At 44.8% G+C, this 16,185-nt stretch overlaps 1 protein-coding gene across 2 annotated transcripts in view; it reads right to left on the bottom strand.

Annotated features, from left to right (window-relative positions):
- Positions 1 to 16,185, bottom strand: part of FAM168A (family with sequence similarity 168, member A) — a 212,840-nt gene that overhangs the window by 151,606 nt on the left and 45,049 nt on the right. For both annotated transcript variants that reach the window (XM_009329027.1, XM_009329026.1), the window contains exon 2: positions 6,779 to 6,871. The gene's annotated coding sequence lies outside the window, so the exon portion shown is untranslated. The remainder of the gene's footprint in view (positions 1 to 6,778; positions 6,872 to 16,185) is intronic.

Below are 16,185 nucleotides of genomic sequence, written 5' to 3'. Positions count from 1 at the left end.
AAAGAAAAAACATCAGTGCTGCCTGCGATGCAGTTTACAAAACTGCCATTACGTTCACGTGCTGCTGAATTACTGCACAACGGGCAAATCCAAGGCTCTTGAGAACATATCCTTTCCGAGGTTTACCAAGGGTGCCCACAGCTTACAACAAATCCTCTGGATATCGTTACCGCAAATCTAACAATACCCAGTTATCACATTCACATGTTAAAAAGAACATTTCTCTATTAAAATATACGTAAAGCTCTGGCCAATAGCTTTACAACTTTATTGCTTATAATCGTACGGGGCTCTTGCTCTTCAAGCCCAATCACTGTATTTCACGCTAAACTCTAATTATACAATCTAGCACGAAAAAGCCAGAGATACAGACCCTTTAACAAGCTTAGGCAAAAATCAAAGGCCCACAAAGGACTAAATCAAAAGCTGGCTCACACCAACTCTATTCTTTGTGCAGTCAACCAAGACTAATTAATGCTTTTAATGTCAGTTTACCCCTTTTGGCACTATAAATCAGAACACGCAGCTTTTACGAGTTAACAAAAGAATCTGTGAAAGGTGTAGCTTATTAACCAAACTCACAAATTCAAACGCACTTAATCAGAAACAGGTATATTTAGCAGCATTGTACTCGACGAGCAGAATTATCTGCAGGCTGTACACAGAGAACATTCATTTATCAATACAAACAAGGCTGGCACACCGGGAAGAGGCGGTAAATTATACATCTGAAGGAAAGGCCACTGCTTCCAGCACGGCTTTTGTGAGAGCAGAAATGTGGAGCAAACGCTGCGGGAAGGCGCTACAGAAAGGTGTAACGTACTGGATGTTCCCCTACAATCTCATCTCAGCCGCAGAGACTGCAAGAACTGAGCACGCTACTGCACTTCTTCAGCAGGGATAGAAAATCAGTCCTCAAGGAGATCTCCCACCATCGCCCACTTCAGCAGCTTCTCTGTAGCATGCTGCGCTCGTTTCGAGGCATCATTTGAAGAGTTCTCATTCGGGTTTTGTTTTTTCCCCTCATCAGGAAACACAGATCTCCTTTCTTGTGTTGTTTCCAAAATCCACCTTGCTCTCCATGAAGCGGCCGACTGAGACCTTCGCTTTGTCTGCCAGGCACCAGTCTGGCCTCTAAGTGAAGCGGCCATCACAGGGCTACAAAAAGATACCCACATGGTCAATCTCAGTCCAAAAAGAAGTCAAGGCCACAAAGCTTTCAAGATACATACCTATTTTTTTAGGAAGAGATGTAGATACAACTCACATCCTAGACTCAGAGAAAGAAAAGAGACTCTAACTGCGTCTTTCTGGCTGAGAAGACAGACAAAACGTATTTTGGTGTGCTCTCCCCATACCTCAGGGCAGTATCTACGGCACACTTTAATACACACGTAAACTCATAGATCAAAAGTAGAAAGTCAGTCCGGAGCATCTTGAAAAGTCTGGTGTCCGAGATCCTCTCTGCTGTGTATGTCCATAAATCTTAGTAAAACCTTCCTTTGTTTTTAAATCAGTTTTTGACAGTTGATTTTTTTTCCTTGTTATGGGAAATGTCATCTTCCTAACGAAGTCTCACTCCTCTAACAATTACTGTATGTCAGCAGTATTCAGCCATAAAGAATCACGAAGCCGCTTTGTCGATAAAATAGTTCCTCTACAGCCCAAACTAATCATCGTGGGATGGTCAGGCTGATGTTCCTAACCCGACACTCGATTACAATGCATCCCTGTGGCACAGCACCCACCACGCACCACAGACAGGCAAAGGACACCGCAGGTTTCACCTGGAGGGCTGAAGTGGGTACGGGAAGTGAGACAGCCCAGCTTGGGGACCCGCAGTCACAGTTCATGCCTGTGTGATTAGCTGGTGACTCTGACAGCCGTGATATACCGAGGCAAAAACATTAAAAGGGTTTTTTTTTAAGGGAGTAGACCTGACTAAGAGAAGCATTTACACGAGTGCTACTTAGGGTGAAACGCTGGGTCATTAATCTTTGTAAATTCATCACTTATGCAGGGAAGAAGGTTCCCTATGTGATATGTTACCGCGTATTTAGGTACATCACGGAGGGCGTTTCCTTTCACTGACACATCCAGCATTGCAGTAGTGTTCACAAAGGAATAAAAAACTTCTCAGGAAGTGAAAATTCCCATTAAGCAAGGATGGGCAAAGTAATTACAGATCCCAAAGCCTTCCCAAAGCTGTAATATTTGTGACTGGCATGGGAGAGAGGGATGGAAGGGAATCCAACCAAAATCTGACACCTTGTGGGACTTGGACCAGTCTCAGCTGAGGTACGTCTAAGAGAGCCTTGCTGCTCCATGACTCTCAGGCTGTGTGTAAAGATGAAGGAGATAAAGCTTAAGGGAAAGAAGAGTACCTACATTCCCCACCATGGACCAAGAATGTCCACTTTCCTGCTTCTTCCAATAGGTGGCAAGAGGTTGCTGGGTAAAACCAAGAGCAACAAGAGCAGAAGAAACACAGTGGAGGGTTCTGCTCTCGAGGCAGCCGTTCCCGCTCGCTGTAGGAGCCTCAGGAAATGCCCAAGCATGTCACACGCTCAGCGCAGATTCAGTGATGTGGTTACGGTGGAAAACACCGGTCCTCTGACCTGCCCTCACAATCAAACCCATTACACCCCAGAGACAACAGCAAGCTTTGTCCTCCCTCAAGGCCACCATCTGAATCAGAAAACCAGCAACCTCAAGCTAAGAGCCTCAGCCGTTCTCTCACCAGCTATTAGCTTCAGCTCTTAGGATGTAAGCCTCAAGTATCTCCTCCCCAATAAAGAGCTCTGAAGCAATAAGCAATATTCTTGAACCCCAATTTATGCTCCATCTGCTTATACGCTACTACAGTGTAGCTACAGCCACACTTCTGCCCACACTTGCCAAGTGGTGCAGAGGAGCAGCGTGCTCCTAACTCAGAGGCGTGTTCACAGACACAGCTGTGTCACGGAGCACAAGCAAACACACACACCAAAAACCCACAACATGTTCAGATTGGATGGAAGGCTATATTTTAAAACATCAGCAATGTTCTAATATGATGTATTTCCTCCTCTAAACATGACCCAAAGGAAAGAAGGGAACAAGGAGGGAACATGAACCACTGTCCTTGGTATCACCATCATTAGACTCCACCAGAAACAAGGGAAAAGGATCTCCCTGCACTCGTCAAATAATCCTATGATGTCTTATAAGGATCCTGGGACCTACATAGGATCACAGAATGGTTTGGGTTGAAAGGGACCTTCGAAGATCATCTAGTCCGCCCCCCCTGCCATGGGCAGGGACATCTTCAACTAGATCAGGTTGCTCACAGCCCCGTCCAACCTCACCTTGAACACTTCCAATCATGGGGCATCCACAGCTTCTCTGGGCAACCTGCGCCAGTGTCTCACCACCCTCAGCATAAAACACTTCTTCCTGACGTCCAATCTAAACCTACCATCCTTCGGTTTGAAACTGTTGCCCCTTGTCCTGTCACTACAGACCCTGGTGAAAAGTCTCCCTCTGTCTTTCTTAGAAGCCCCCTTCACATATTGAAAAGCCGCAGTAAGATCTCCCCAAAGCCTTCTCTTCTCCAGGCTGAACAACCCCAACTCTCTCAGCCTTTCCTCATAGCAGAGGTGTTCCAGCCCCCTGATCATTTTTGTGGCCCTCCTCTGGACCCGCTCCAACAGGTCCGTGTCTTTCCTGCACTGAGGACCCCAGAGCTGGATGCAATACATAACTTGGTTGGCTACAAATCACCTTCCATATCAGATGTTCTCCGAAAGGAAATTTATTCTCCAAAACAGAGCTGGCAATTCAAGAAAACTTAAGATCTGCGAACAAAGGATTTGTTCATGCTGCAGAAAAGAAAATCACTAAGTGAGGTAGTCATGTCCCAACAGCAGAGAAGTATCCATCACCTGCTGGCAAGATGCTTCACTTCATCTCTGGATTTGTTGCATTCCCAGCCCAATGAACAGCACCAAACGGACCCCACCAAACTGGCATAAATCCTCAGGAGACTAAAGATCAGAAATTTTCCATATGAGTTCAGAAACGTTGAGGTGAATGGAACAAATACATAAAGTCCAGGCCCAGTTAACCACACGCCAAATTCCATTCACACACACTGTATAAAAACCAACCTAATGTAAAAGCACATTTAAAAATATTTACATCAAACCAAACCATTACACAGATAAGAGAGGTATTTTTAGATATGCATGGTTTTTACGCACACACACACACACACACAGTGATTAACTATTTAATTGCTGGAATTCCACTTAGGATTTGGGGCAGTGAGGTACTTCCCGAGCAGGAAATAACCTAACCTAAGTAAACTAATTTAAGAGGTCGGGCACACACATATTCAAGAGTTTAACTCCATTTCTTCCGCCTTTCGATTTCTGAACACTGTTTACCATCACGAGTCTAAAAGGGGGAGGTTCAATCCAAGATAAAGGCACACAAAAGTGAATGTCTGAAGTGGCTGGTGGACATCCCAAGCAGGGCAGTCACAGCCTGGAAAGCAACTCCGATCAGCTTGAAGAGGACAACCGGCAGCTAGTCAGCCAAATCTCCCCAGGCTCCATCAATTCCACCCTCGAGATCTCCAGGGACCAGGCTGGGAGCTCAGACACCTAGCACACACAAAGCTTAAACTTAAGTTTCTTAATCTGGAGCCGAATTGGACCAGGAGCCCCTACGGACCAGCAGCTCTCTTTCTCACGCAAAGCCAACACTTAACAACACATACTCCTTTGAAAAAACATCTTGTCTTCCAGATGCCATCAATGCCAGTCCCACTTCTGCAGTCTGAGCAACTCAGCCCCCACCTCTGCCTTCTCCCTACCTCACAACCCATCAAACGCGCACCCTTGGCTTTGCCCCTCTTCCTTCTGCAGCCCTGGACCTCTGTTTCTCAGGCCCAGAAAAAGCAGCATAGCCCCAACTGTGTCTCCTACTGTTGCTTCAACTTGGAGATATGCAGGGCAGCGTGCAGAAAAAGGGGACAGGAGCAGCATCAAAGTCCCCTTCTTTTTTTCCTTTATCCTTTTTTCCAGCATGATATTCAACAAAAAGGGGAAGAGGGAGATGGAAAGGGGCCTATCGATGTTCCTTCAAGATTGGCACAAGCAAGGACAAAACAAAGCTTTTCTGAAATGCTCGGCACGTTCTGTCCCATCCCACCCCAGACAGATTGAGTTGCTGAGGGTGGGATGAGGAAGAAACAAGAGTCTGGTTCTGTCCGTACCCAAAGAGCAGGCAGCTAATCAGGGCAGGTTTTTCCCAAAGCAGGGCTGGAGCGCTTCTGCGTGCTAAAATATTGGGAGGATAAGGGTGACAGCATGCCTAAATGTTCGATCCCGGTGCAGCGCAGTGGATCCAAGAGCAGAGAGCACCCATCAGCACTTTGTTGTCTGTCTGTATCTGGTTTTCAGCAAATCTGACTTGAGTGGGAGCAGAACACTCAGTGGGTATCCTGGCAGCTGACATTTAAAGTTCATGTTACTAAGCAAGCAGCAAAATATATAAAAAGGAGGGGGGTCAACCCTTTTTTTTCTATACTCCTGCACAAGAACAGCTGGATTGGGTCAGACTGACGCTCCAGCTATCCCAGTGTCTTCTCTGCAGCAACAACCAAGCGTGACTGACTACCTAGGGGAAAATTTAAGCACAGGGCAGGCATACAGTGGCATTTGCCCGGCATACTTTCCAGCCCGTAACCGTGTGCAGCACAGGGAATTCCTGAAGTGATATGTTCATATTTAACAGCTAGCTGTATATCATGTTATACCACTGTTATAACATATTTGGTTTTCTTATATATATAAGAAAATTCTTATATCTTATATATAAATGCCTAGAGGGCTTGACCTGTTCAGGTTTCATAACGCTAGGCACCATATACAAAAATAAATAGTTAAGACAGAACCTGCCCCAACCAATTTACAGGCCACATTACACTGCAAAGTTTATATTTTTAAAAAATGTTTCTAGCTTTCTTTTATGAAAGGCTGCAACATAAACTATTAGAAAATAATTTGCCTGTCTACAGGCAAATGACAGAAATTTATACCAGGAATCGTGCCTTTGCCAACCCACCGGTTTTGACCCAGCTAGCGAACACAAGAAGTACTTTCTGCCTTCTTTTTAATATAAAACAAAAATAAATTATTTACTAAGAAGATATTAAGACTAATAAATACTAAAACAACCCTAACTCTCACAATTCTTTACAGGAGCGGCACATACCTACTGTCTTTTCTACGCCAGTCTGCTGATTATCTTAGGTTTATTAACGTTATAAATCAACACAATAAAATACGCTAGACTTAGTGTTGCTGGAGCTTCAGCTTATGCATTTCTTAGAACAGAATAGAACAGAACAGAATCATTAAGGTTGGAAAAGACCTCTAAGACCATCGAGTCCAACCATCGACCCAACACCCCCAGGCCCACTAAACCATGTCCCTCAGCGCCTCATCTACACGTCTTTTAAATACTTCCACGTCTTTTAAATACTTCAAATTTCTTGACCCAGAAATTACTTGCTTAGTTTAAAACGGAATGCAATTCTGTACCAAAGTTCATTTAATATAAACAAGAGTCCAACCCATACCAAACACCAACACTTTTTAATCAATACTTGCAATCTCCGTGGCATCCAAAGCTTTTCTGTCTGTGGAGGGAGTAGGGAAAAAGGTGTTTGGAGGAGTATCTAAACTCAAGCGTTACAGTTCGAGGGCACAGGTAAAACATGAATTGATACCTCTTGGATACGAGCTTCCTTCGGATGGAGATAATCCGGAGAGGAGTCTGCCTACGGCTGCAGGGCAGTGAGTCTTCACAGCATTCCACAGCTCTGCAGCAGCAACCAACAGAGAGAGAGAGAGAGACCCGTGAGGCTCTGCGGGCAAACCCGTCGGACAGAAAACATGACTCTTTCTAGCAGAGAGTGGTCTTTATCTCCATCGGAGCAAAAGGAGGAACGGGTACATGTAAGAAATGCAGTCAAAAAAGGAGGAGCAACGGAGATGCAGGATAAGAGGAGGAGAGGGAAGGGATACGGGAGCTGGCTACAAGACCAGCAGTCGCAAAAAAGGCAGCGTGATGTGAATGGTCTGCCACTCACGTTTCCTTCCCGCTGTCGTTAAACAAAGAGATACGCGTACTTAGCACACCTCTCTTACAAATAAATATCCCAATTTGCCGTCCCCTAAAAATACCAAGGATACATTTTTCCGTCACCATAGGTACAGGGAGAAAGACAGCAGAAATTCAACATTTGCACCTTCAAACCAAGACACGAAATCTTTCCGCAGCTATACGCTACAGCTCAATGACTTCGGGTGGAATACTCACGTGGTGGGTCTTGCACAAAGTCTATATCAACTATGCTTTGTCTACGCTCTGCTGAAGAACTGCATAGAAACTAGAAACAAACAGCATCAGGAGCGGATAAAATCAGAACTAGGGTCTTCTCAGCTTTCAAAAGGGAGAAAAGAAAGTTCAAGCTTTCATTTAAATACCTGTTAACCAGCTATTTGCCAGGATTTGGGACTAAAGAGGCCAAAGTTTTACGCGTTACTCCTACACCCTCCCTTCCCAGCTGACACAAAAGCTCAGAGAACTGAAAATGAAATACCTCAAAATAAAGCACAGCACACAGAAAAGGCTCTCAAGCAGCCCCACATGCTTTATGCATTATACAGAGGAACAGAAAACCCCCTGTTCACAAACCAGGACCAGTGCTCCTTATAACAGTTGTTTATTTTAATCAACCCAGTACCAAAAGGTTCACATTAAGTATTTTTTCATTGCTTCCAACCACTGACCCAGTATTTGTTTACATTCGCTCAAGAAACACTCTCGGGGAGAAAACAGGACGCAGACAACGTTGAATCCAGTAAAACAACTGAGAGTTTCTTTGGGAGTGCCGATCCATCCCACCTTTCCCTGCAGCATGACACCAAGAGGCCCTTCAAGCCCAGCAAATGAAACAGCGTGAAATCGGAAATGAACGGGGAGAAAAAAAAAAGAAAATGAATAAATAAATAAATAAATCTTCATTTTTCCTGAAGTTCCCGGAATCGCCTACTTCAGGAAACCACCACCATACCATCGGAGGCGGCACCCCTGGAGAGAAGTCGAAACCCACCCTGCTGGTGCTTAAACGTCCGGATAATGCCAACACTGTGGCTACCAAGAGCGTGAGCGCACTCAGGGAAACGGCTCAGTAATATTTCCACCTGCTGCACGGGTGCTTGGCTTCTGTATTGCCACCTTCTAATAGGCGTAATCGTTGCCTGGAATTTAATCCTGGGTTTAGGCTTTTTGACTTGCCTTTATGGTCCCCCAGTTCAAAGACATAACTCTAAAATATATAAGCAAACATCTTTAGGAGAGAGAGGAAAGCGTAAGCGAATTCCAGCAGAAACGACGACTTGACAAATCTCATCACATCGAGCTCTGCAGTGGCAAATTAGTCTCTCTTTGAGCACATTCTGTACTCAAAGTAGCCTCAGTGCTTCGGGAGGTACCAAATATAACACAGCCCCATTTTAACTTCCTTCCAGGAATACACACAGTCATTTATCAAGAAGACGTGGGCTGCAGTTTCAGTTCCAACAGCTTCAGTAACATTTTGTAAAATTAAACAAATGACTCCTTTTGTGGCAAGAAAGAAGCAGAAAATAATCTGGGTGCAGGCAAACGGGGGAGAAAACCACCTCCCCCAAGCCTTCCTCCCACCCTTCAGCAATTTCGTGAAAAGCACGCCTTGCCAGCTACACCAGGCTCAGCATCAACCATGGGATCAGCGATCCTTCTTTCCACTGCTTTTACACCTCGCATCTTGATGCCTTTGCCATTACTATTTCATTTAGCGGAGCCGGTTGGACAGCTAAATTGGCTTCAAGTCCAAGTTTTGGAACATTTTTACATCATTACACTTGTACAACCAAGGAAGTCGGTAAGCTCTGCTTAGCAAATACTAAAGGTTCCCCGTCTGTGTCCAACACCGCTGCGTGTGCGGAATACATGGGGGTTTCCAGGCCCTACCTCGATTTAGCAGGAGGACAGTATTGCAGCAACCTTTAATGCCGCGGGATTATCAGAAAGTTCACCTTTTTGTTCGTTTCTAGCTGCTAAGGAGACAGAGAGAAGTACTGTACCCACCTCCCATTAACCTTGTCGGTGGGATTTTTCTTTAGCTGCAACAGCATCAATACCTTCTTGTATTGTGCTGCCACGCAGACACTCAGTAGAATCACCCTTTGCGGGGAGGGGGAGGTTTGGTCCTTTTTCTGTTTTTTCTCGACCAGAAGTCAAAACGATTAGGTTCGTAATAACTGGATGCTGCTACTGCAGAGAGAGAAGCTGTGACGAGCTGCTCAGAGATGGAGGCTATCCATCCGCCTACACGCACACATCACTGCCCCCCTTCACCATTCAAAAAACCGGTAGCAAACGGTCAGAATTCAAGAGAAATCGTTCGAATGAGTACGAACACAAAAGAAACCTAGCTTCACGTGGATCTTCCTCTTAACTTCAGTGCATGAGAAGGTGCAAGACGTGAATGTAACGGAAGCTGTGTCGCTCTGCTCTCGTGCTGTACCCCCGTCTGGAGCCCTAGACCGCCACGTTCTCTAACCACAGCGATGCCATACACACGCAAAATTTAGACGTATTTGCAGAAATGCAGTCAGTCCCAATCAAGGCCTTCGAGTAGAAGTACAAAGGCATTCATCAGAGAATGAGGAAAAATAGAATTTAAAGAGGGAAAACATGACATGGGAGGAGGTATTAATTTGGAAAATTTGGGGAAATAGCACAACATTGGGAAGTTCTGCTGGCACAACCACGTTCATCGAGAGTGTGATCTGGGATTAACCCCACGATGCCATGAAAGCCCCCCTGTACAGCGTGCTGGTGCCGCTCTACCAGCAAACCTTGCTCCTCTGAAACCAGCGGAAGAGGAGCAGCAGCTGGAGAAACCTCAGCCTCTTGCGGAAAGCTGAATAAATCTGCAGAAGTCACCTCCGTGCAGGACAGGAGCAGGTAGAAAGGGAAGAGAAAAGCTTGCCTCTCTGTAGATTAACAACAAAAAAAAGCAAGCAAAGGGAATAAACTCATTTTAGTGCCGAAGACCAGCAGGCATACAATGTGTCTAGGGTGGACATTTAAATTGTAAGACGGCATTTTTAATTACCCATCTAAAAATGCTGGGCAACGTGTTAAAAGTCCTTCAGTACACATCTGAAGAAACTATGTGCCACTCCCTGAAGAGCTAGCTGGAGCTTTCATATGAAGCATCTAGAAATCAAAAGGAGCAGTTATCCAGCACACAAGTCCCTATCAAGTCACTATTATTACTGCTTCCCTGGGGAAGACCACTGGGGAAGAAGAGGGGTCTCCTCGTCAGTGTTAATATTCTTTTTCTCCTAGTTGTCTCTAGGTCTAAACCGGTCTTATTGCTCCGCCTATTAAAAGAACCAAGAAAGAAAAGGGAGCAAAGACTTCACGAACACAGAAAAAACAACCCTGCCTTCCCCGAAAGAGGCAGGTTTCCTTTTCCCACTCCTGCCACCCCGGCGTTCTCTCGCAGGCTCAGTTTCAGAGCTGACGGAGGTATCGCCATCATCCCTCGGCACCACGGGAAGCCAAATGCTCAGAACAGCAAGCGGAGGCAAGGCAAACACTGACGGAAAGCTGGAACCCACCTCCTTTAGCAAAGGTAGAGCACCAGCTCCCCCGGTTATTGAGCTGGCGACGTTACCATAGGTAGGACTGCCTGAAAAAATTACACAGTTTTTTTTCCTGAAATGAAATATGGAAAGAAGAAAAGGAGAAATATTCACTAGCTAGAAAAGTCTTTCATGTTTGGAAAGTATTACTGCTCTTTTTATTTTAAAGTTATGATCTGGATATTAGAGGGTCTGGAAGAGATGCTGGAACCGTCCTCATCCACTCACCCACCAGGCCCTCCCCTCTACGGGCAGGGGCACTGCCAGCCACGAACAGCTGAGATGTGTGAAGAAGGTACTTTGACCAGCTGAGACGTACGAAGAAAGTACCTGGATGCCTTACTGGGTTTGGGAGGTGCTTGTTTCTCAGCGGTGAGGTGTTTCAGAGATACGGGATGTTGCTAAACCTTCTCTCTTCTACCCTCACAGATTTTTGCCGCCTTTGCTTGTACACCAGATTTTTGCAACTGCAAGTGGAAAACCATCTCGGTTGAGAGTCAAGACTCTTCCAGCTCCTGCTTACTACGTTTGACTTCCTACCAACCCTTGTCAACTCCTTTTCTAGAGCCAAAGCTGCCCCAACTTGCTGAATAAATTCATTCATTCACGTAGAATACGTTTTGCGCAAACTTCCCATTAACTTTTGATTTCCTAATTATTAGATTACGTGCTCTAGCTTTCAAAGCGATTTACCTCTATCAAGTTGAGCAAAGAACCTAACAGGGTTCCTGCAGCCTGCTCCCTAATGAAGTCCTCCCTCCCCTCCCACTTTCTTCTTGGTGTGAAAAAGCTTAAATCCCTTAACATTTCCTCATAAGAAATGTTACTGCAGCTACTTAGTAAGAAAACTCGTTCCCTAATATCTTCATCAACTACATGTGGTATTTCAAGCAGCGAAACAATATTTTTCATTTTAATTCTATCCTCCCCTCCTATGACCAAAATTTACTTGGCTGCTTTTGTTTTAGTACCTACACCATTATGGTGATCTTATTACAATTATTCTTCTATAATTCCCCTCTTTTATCCATTACTTCTGTTCTTCTTTCTATAAAACTGGTCTCCAGTGGTAGGAGCTGGGTACACGGATTATAAAATAGATTAAGAATTAATTAGAAGGTGGTGATTAAAAAAACTGTGTTGGTAGATTGCAGATTGTTATGATAAAATAGTGTTAGCATAATTCATTTAAAAATACACTCCACAACTACTTATCAAATGAAGACAAAAACATTCACTAAGCGTCTGACATGCTGGAGAGTAAAAATACAGCGTTCTCCACTGAGAAAATAACTTTATTCAGTTGGACAGCACTGCAAAACTTTCCTCATGAGCCAATTTTCCGTCTCAAAAACCTTCCGTACCGCTTGAGTCCCTTGAATTGCATGGCCATCCATCAGGACATTCACCGAGACTGGGATTTTTGAAGGAAGAGAAAAACGTTAGGAGCTAAAATCCAACTGGACAAGGTCTAATGATGCTTGACTGGAGCAAGGCAGCTTCCTTTAAATCCTATTCCACAACATTTTGTGTTTAACCCTCTAAGTATCCCAACCCAGCAAAATGGAAAGGGATCTTCTGGGCGCCAATAAATAAAATTAAATTGACTGAGATTAAAGAATGAACGTCCCTCGGGGCAGCAGGGAGGGCTGACATTGAGCTTGCGTAGCCTCGTACATCGGGCTTATCCTTATAACAAACACGTTTCTAATTCCAGCAGGAAAAATTATTCAAAAGTAGATGTTGAAGTTATTTACCTCCTGTTTTCATCAATTTTTCAAAACCGGTTCTTGAAGTATTGATTCTGGATTAGTTATTCTCTCTTGTGCAATTTATATACTCTAAAACACTTAGAGGTTTCTAAGTCACAAATGACTTTGTAGGCAAAAGAAAACAGTTTAATTATGTAAGATTAATATTAATTGAAGGAAACTATTTACTGCGTTAGTGGCAGCGCTCAACCTTCAAAAGGAAACATAGGAAAGTTTCAGTATTAAAAAAATATATGCAGCCGTTGTCTTAAAAATAAAAGTAAACCTTACAGCAGTAGCAGCCTTGTTTGACCTTTACCTCTATCGAAATAAAATAAAGTCTGAGAAAAACATTCTAACACAAGCCTTCACAGCATTACAAAAGAGGGATTGATGAGAACATGGCAGACGATCTATTTGGACATTAGGAAAAGCGCTGACAGTGCTTCATTCTGAAAGTGAATTCAGACACCTTTACTCACACAGTGAATATAATTAAAGGACTATAACTTAAAGGCAATAATAAAAGGTGTGGTATTGAGTTGGGAGCAAGGAGATACCATAGAGAGGATTCCAGAGACATTTGTCATAGAGCCTAACGCATTTAGTACCTAAATTAAGGAAGAAGAGGGAAAAATGTTAACGAATATACACAGATTATCCAGAACGGAGCCGAGTTCAGTTCTTCTCAGGGCACATTAAAAAAAAAAACAAAAACCAAAACAAACCCAGAGAAACCAGAGGTATTGGCAAAAAAAATATCAGATGAGGTCCACCTGGAGGAATTGGAAGTCAAAACATCTGTGAAAATACCTAGCAGGAAATACAGGCATGGAAAGAAATAATTTTGGAAGGCAGAAAACATGGCAGGAAACCGCAGGGACATTACTGGCTGGAAGCGCCTTCCCGTCTTTCCTCCCCTCAAAAATTGCCAGTTGCCTTTGTACCAACACGACTGCTACGGAGCTGTACAGTGAACCAGATTAGTGAACTGATCTGGGTTAAAAATAAACTTTTTTTGCTGCTCACTGATCTGGTTCACCATATGGCCCTTCAGATAGTTGTACCGGCACAGTTAAGGGAGCCCAGCAATGGGAACAGGCAGCAGCGGAGGAGTGAAACTCCCAAGAAAAATGCTTCCCCCCGAAGGAAGAAAATACAAGACGCAGCCAAGAGAATTTCGCACCGAGCGAAAAGGACAGCACAAGCAGAAATTCACCCCTGGTCCCCCCCAAACGCCGCAGCACGTTGGCGGTGCTCAGGAGAGAAAGGCTGCCAGGACCGGTGCACCTCCCGAGCTTGCTCCCGCCAAGAGCTGGGCAAGCAAAGACCCATCCCTGACACTTGTCCTGTCCAGCTGGTGGAAGCGGGTTGGGGATCACCAGCGATGACTTTGGTCAGTCTAGAGGGGAGAGAGAGTTTTTGAAGGAAGAGGGTGAGAAGGGACTGGAAGCAGCATGCTTCCCCGCCAGCACAGGAGCACGCACACACGATTCGCTAGCAACGTCATGCACATCCATGAAAACTCAACGTCAAGATACACGACTCAACATCTCAACGTTGCGTGCAACCAGTTTCTAAAACTAAAGGGTTCTTTAAACTCGAGTATTAAATCTCATACAGAGCCACCTTTTTTTTTTTACACACAGGATATAAGCGTGAACTAGAGATGTAAGAAAAGTGCGGAAGTCATTAAAACTGGCAAAGTTGGGCATCATCCTTCCTCCGGGAACATCCTGTTGTCTCGGCTTGCAAGAAAGACAAGTGACTAACGTCGGTATTCATCGGCTGAGTACCACCCCTGGCCACACCTCCCTTTTACACCATTTCTTCCACTATATTGTCAGAATTACTGTCCTGCTTGAAGGATGCTGTATCAAGGCTAGAAGGGCAGAGCGAGATTAGGAAAAGCAGCAAATCCCATCCCCATTTTTACTTACTCGCCAGTTACTGATTAAAAAAAAAGTCTAATCCACTGGGAAACTGGAGGGGTTGCTTTTAGAGCCAAAGATTGGTAAAAGGACAACTGCTACCGAAGCATCAGCAGCGTTTTGCCTGTGCGGCTCAGCTCCCTGCTGGTGTTGAGCTCTGCATTTCAGCGCCAGAGAGGATTCAGGTGCAGAGCTGGGAGCTGACACAGCTGCAGGATGGGTGGATTCAAGGTACTTTAAGTCAGCCACTGTAATCTGAACTCACATCAGCAGATAAGAGAGACTTAAACAAACAGAGTGAGATCTGGTTTGCTTTCATATTTAAAAAAGACTAATTCTTATAAGGCCAGTCTTTCAAACGTGCCAGTTTACAAAGAAATGTTGCTATACACCACGTTACCTTTTGTAATCCAGAAAAATACACACTGGAGACAAATGCACTCATTCTTGATTTTCACTTTATTATGTTTAGAATAGAAAATGGCATTATGTTCTAGTCTAGTTTATTCATCTACTTCAATTAATACAGTCCGCCTTTGAAGAAGGTTTTTCTTAAATCTCCAAACTCTATCAGAATAATTAGGCTCAATAAGCTGCCTAGTAGCAGAGTTTGGGGAGACAGGTTCTACCCTCAATAGAGGATAGAAGACTAAATTAAGGATTAATTAAATAAGCCGGGGACACAGAAGTCCCCAGGACACATCCAAGGATGCTGAGGAAGGTGGCCAATATCAGTGCAAGGCCTTTCGATATCAAATTTGAAGGATGACAGCAATCACCCCCTGCCTCTGGCAGGGGGATGACCAGCTCTGCGTATGATGAGAGCGCAGTGGGCGGCACTTACCTCGACTTTAGCAAGGTTTTCCACATGATCTCCCACCATTATATCCTTGTAATCTACCCATTCCCTTCACAGCTCCCTGGTTTGGCTACAATTGCATGGGAAATCGGCTGGCCTGTCAGGCTGAAAAGGTGGTTGTCCGTGGCTCAAAGTCCAGCCGGTGGCTGGTTGCATGTGGCATCCTTCAGGGATGATAGTGGGACCAATACCTTTCAACAGCTTTCTCAACAACTTTGTAGACAGGATAGAAAACATTTTTATTAAGTTCACAAAGTGTATCAAATTAAGGATAAACTAGAGGAATTGTTAACATTTGGAGGGATCTTGTAAAGCTGGAGAAATGGGCTAACAGGAAACTCATGGAGGTTCAGCAAAAATGGAGTAATCCCATGCAAGAGCATGCAGTGGGGAGCAGCTCTGCAGGACAGGACCTGGGCTCCTAGCAGACAAGAACTGGCCCCTGAGTCAGCATGCCCTTGCAACAGTGAAGGCCAACCACATCCTGGCTTTTACAGCATGGGAAGCTATTTTTCCCCTTGGTTTGGTACTTTTGAAGCTTCATCTGAAATACTAGCTCTTGGAAACCAGGAGTACTGGGGTCCCCAATACAAGAGAGAGTCCAACGGAGGGCCATCGAGATGGCCAGGTGGCCAGAGCACATGAGGAAAGGCTGCAGGAGGTGCGTTTGTTCAGCTTGGAGAAGGGGCGGCTTTGGGGGTCCTCCTTGGTACCTGCAAGTACCTACAGAGAAGACGAAGCCAGACTCTTAGAGGTGCACAGTGAGGCAACAGGGACAAGTGGCAGCAAGGAGAATTCCAGCCGGGTATAAGGTCCCAAGTGCTGGGTCCTGCACTTCGGCCACAACAACCCCACGCAGCGCTACAGGCTTGGGGAAGAGGGGCTGGAAA

This window comes from Pygoscelis adeliae, unplaced genomic scaffold, assembly GCF_000699105.1.
Source record: "Pygoscelis adeliae isolate BGI_AS28 unplaced genomic scaffold, ASM69910v1 Scaffold297, whole genome shotgun sequence".
NCBI classification, from domain to species: Eukaryota; Metazoa; Chordata; class Aves; order Sphenisciformes; family Spheniscidae; genus Pygoscelis; species Pygoscelis adeliae.
This window is presented reverse-complemented; position numbering and strand designations above follow the sequence as displayed.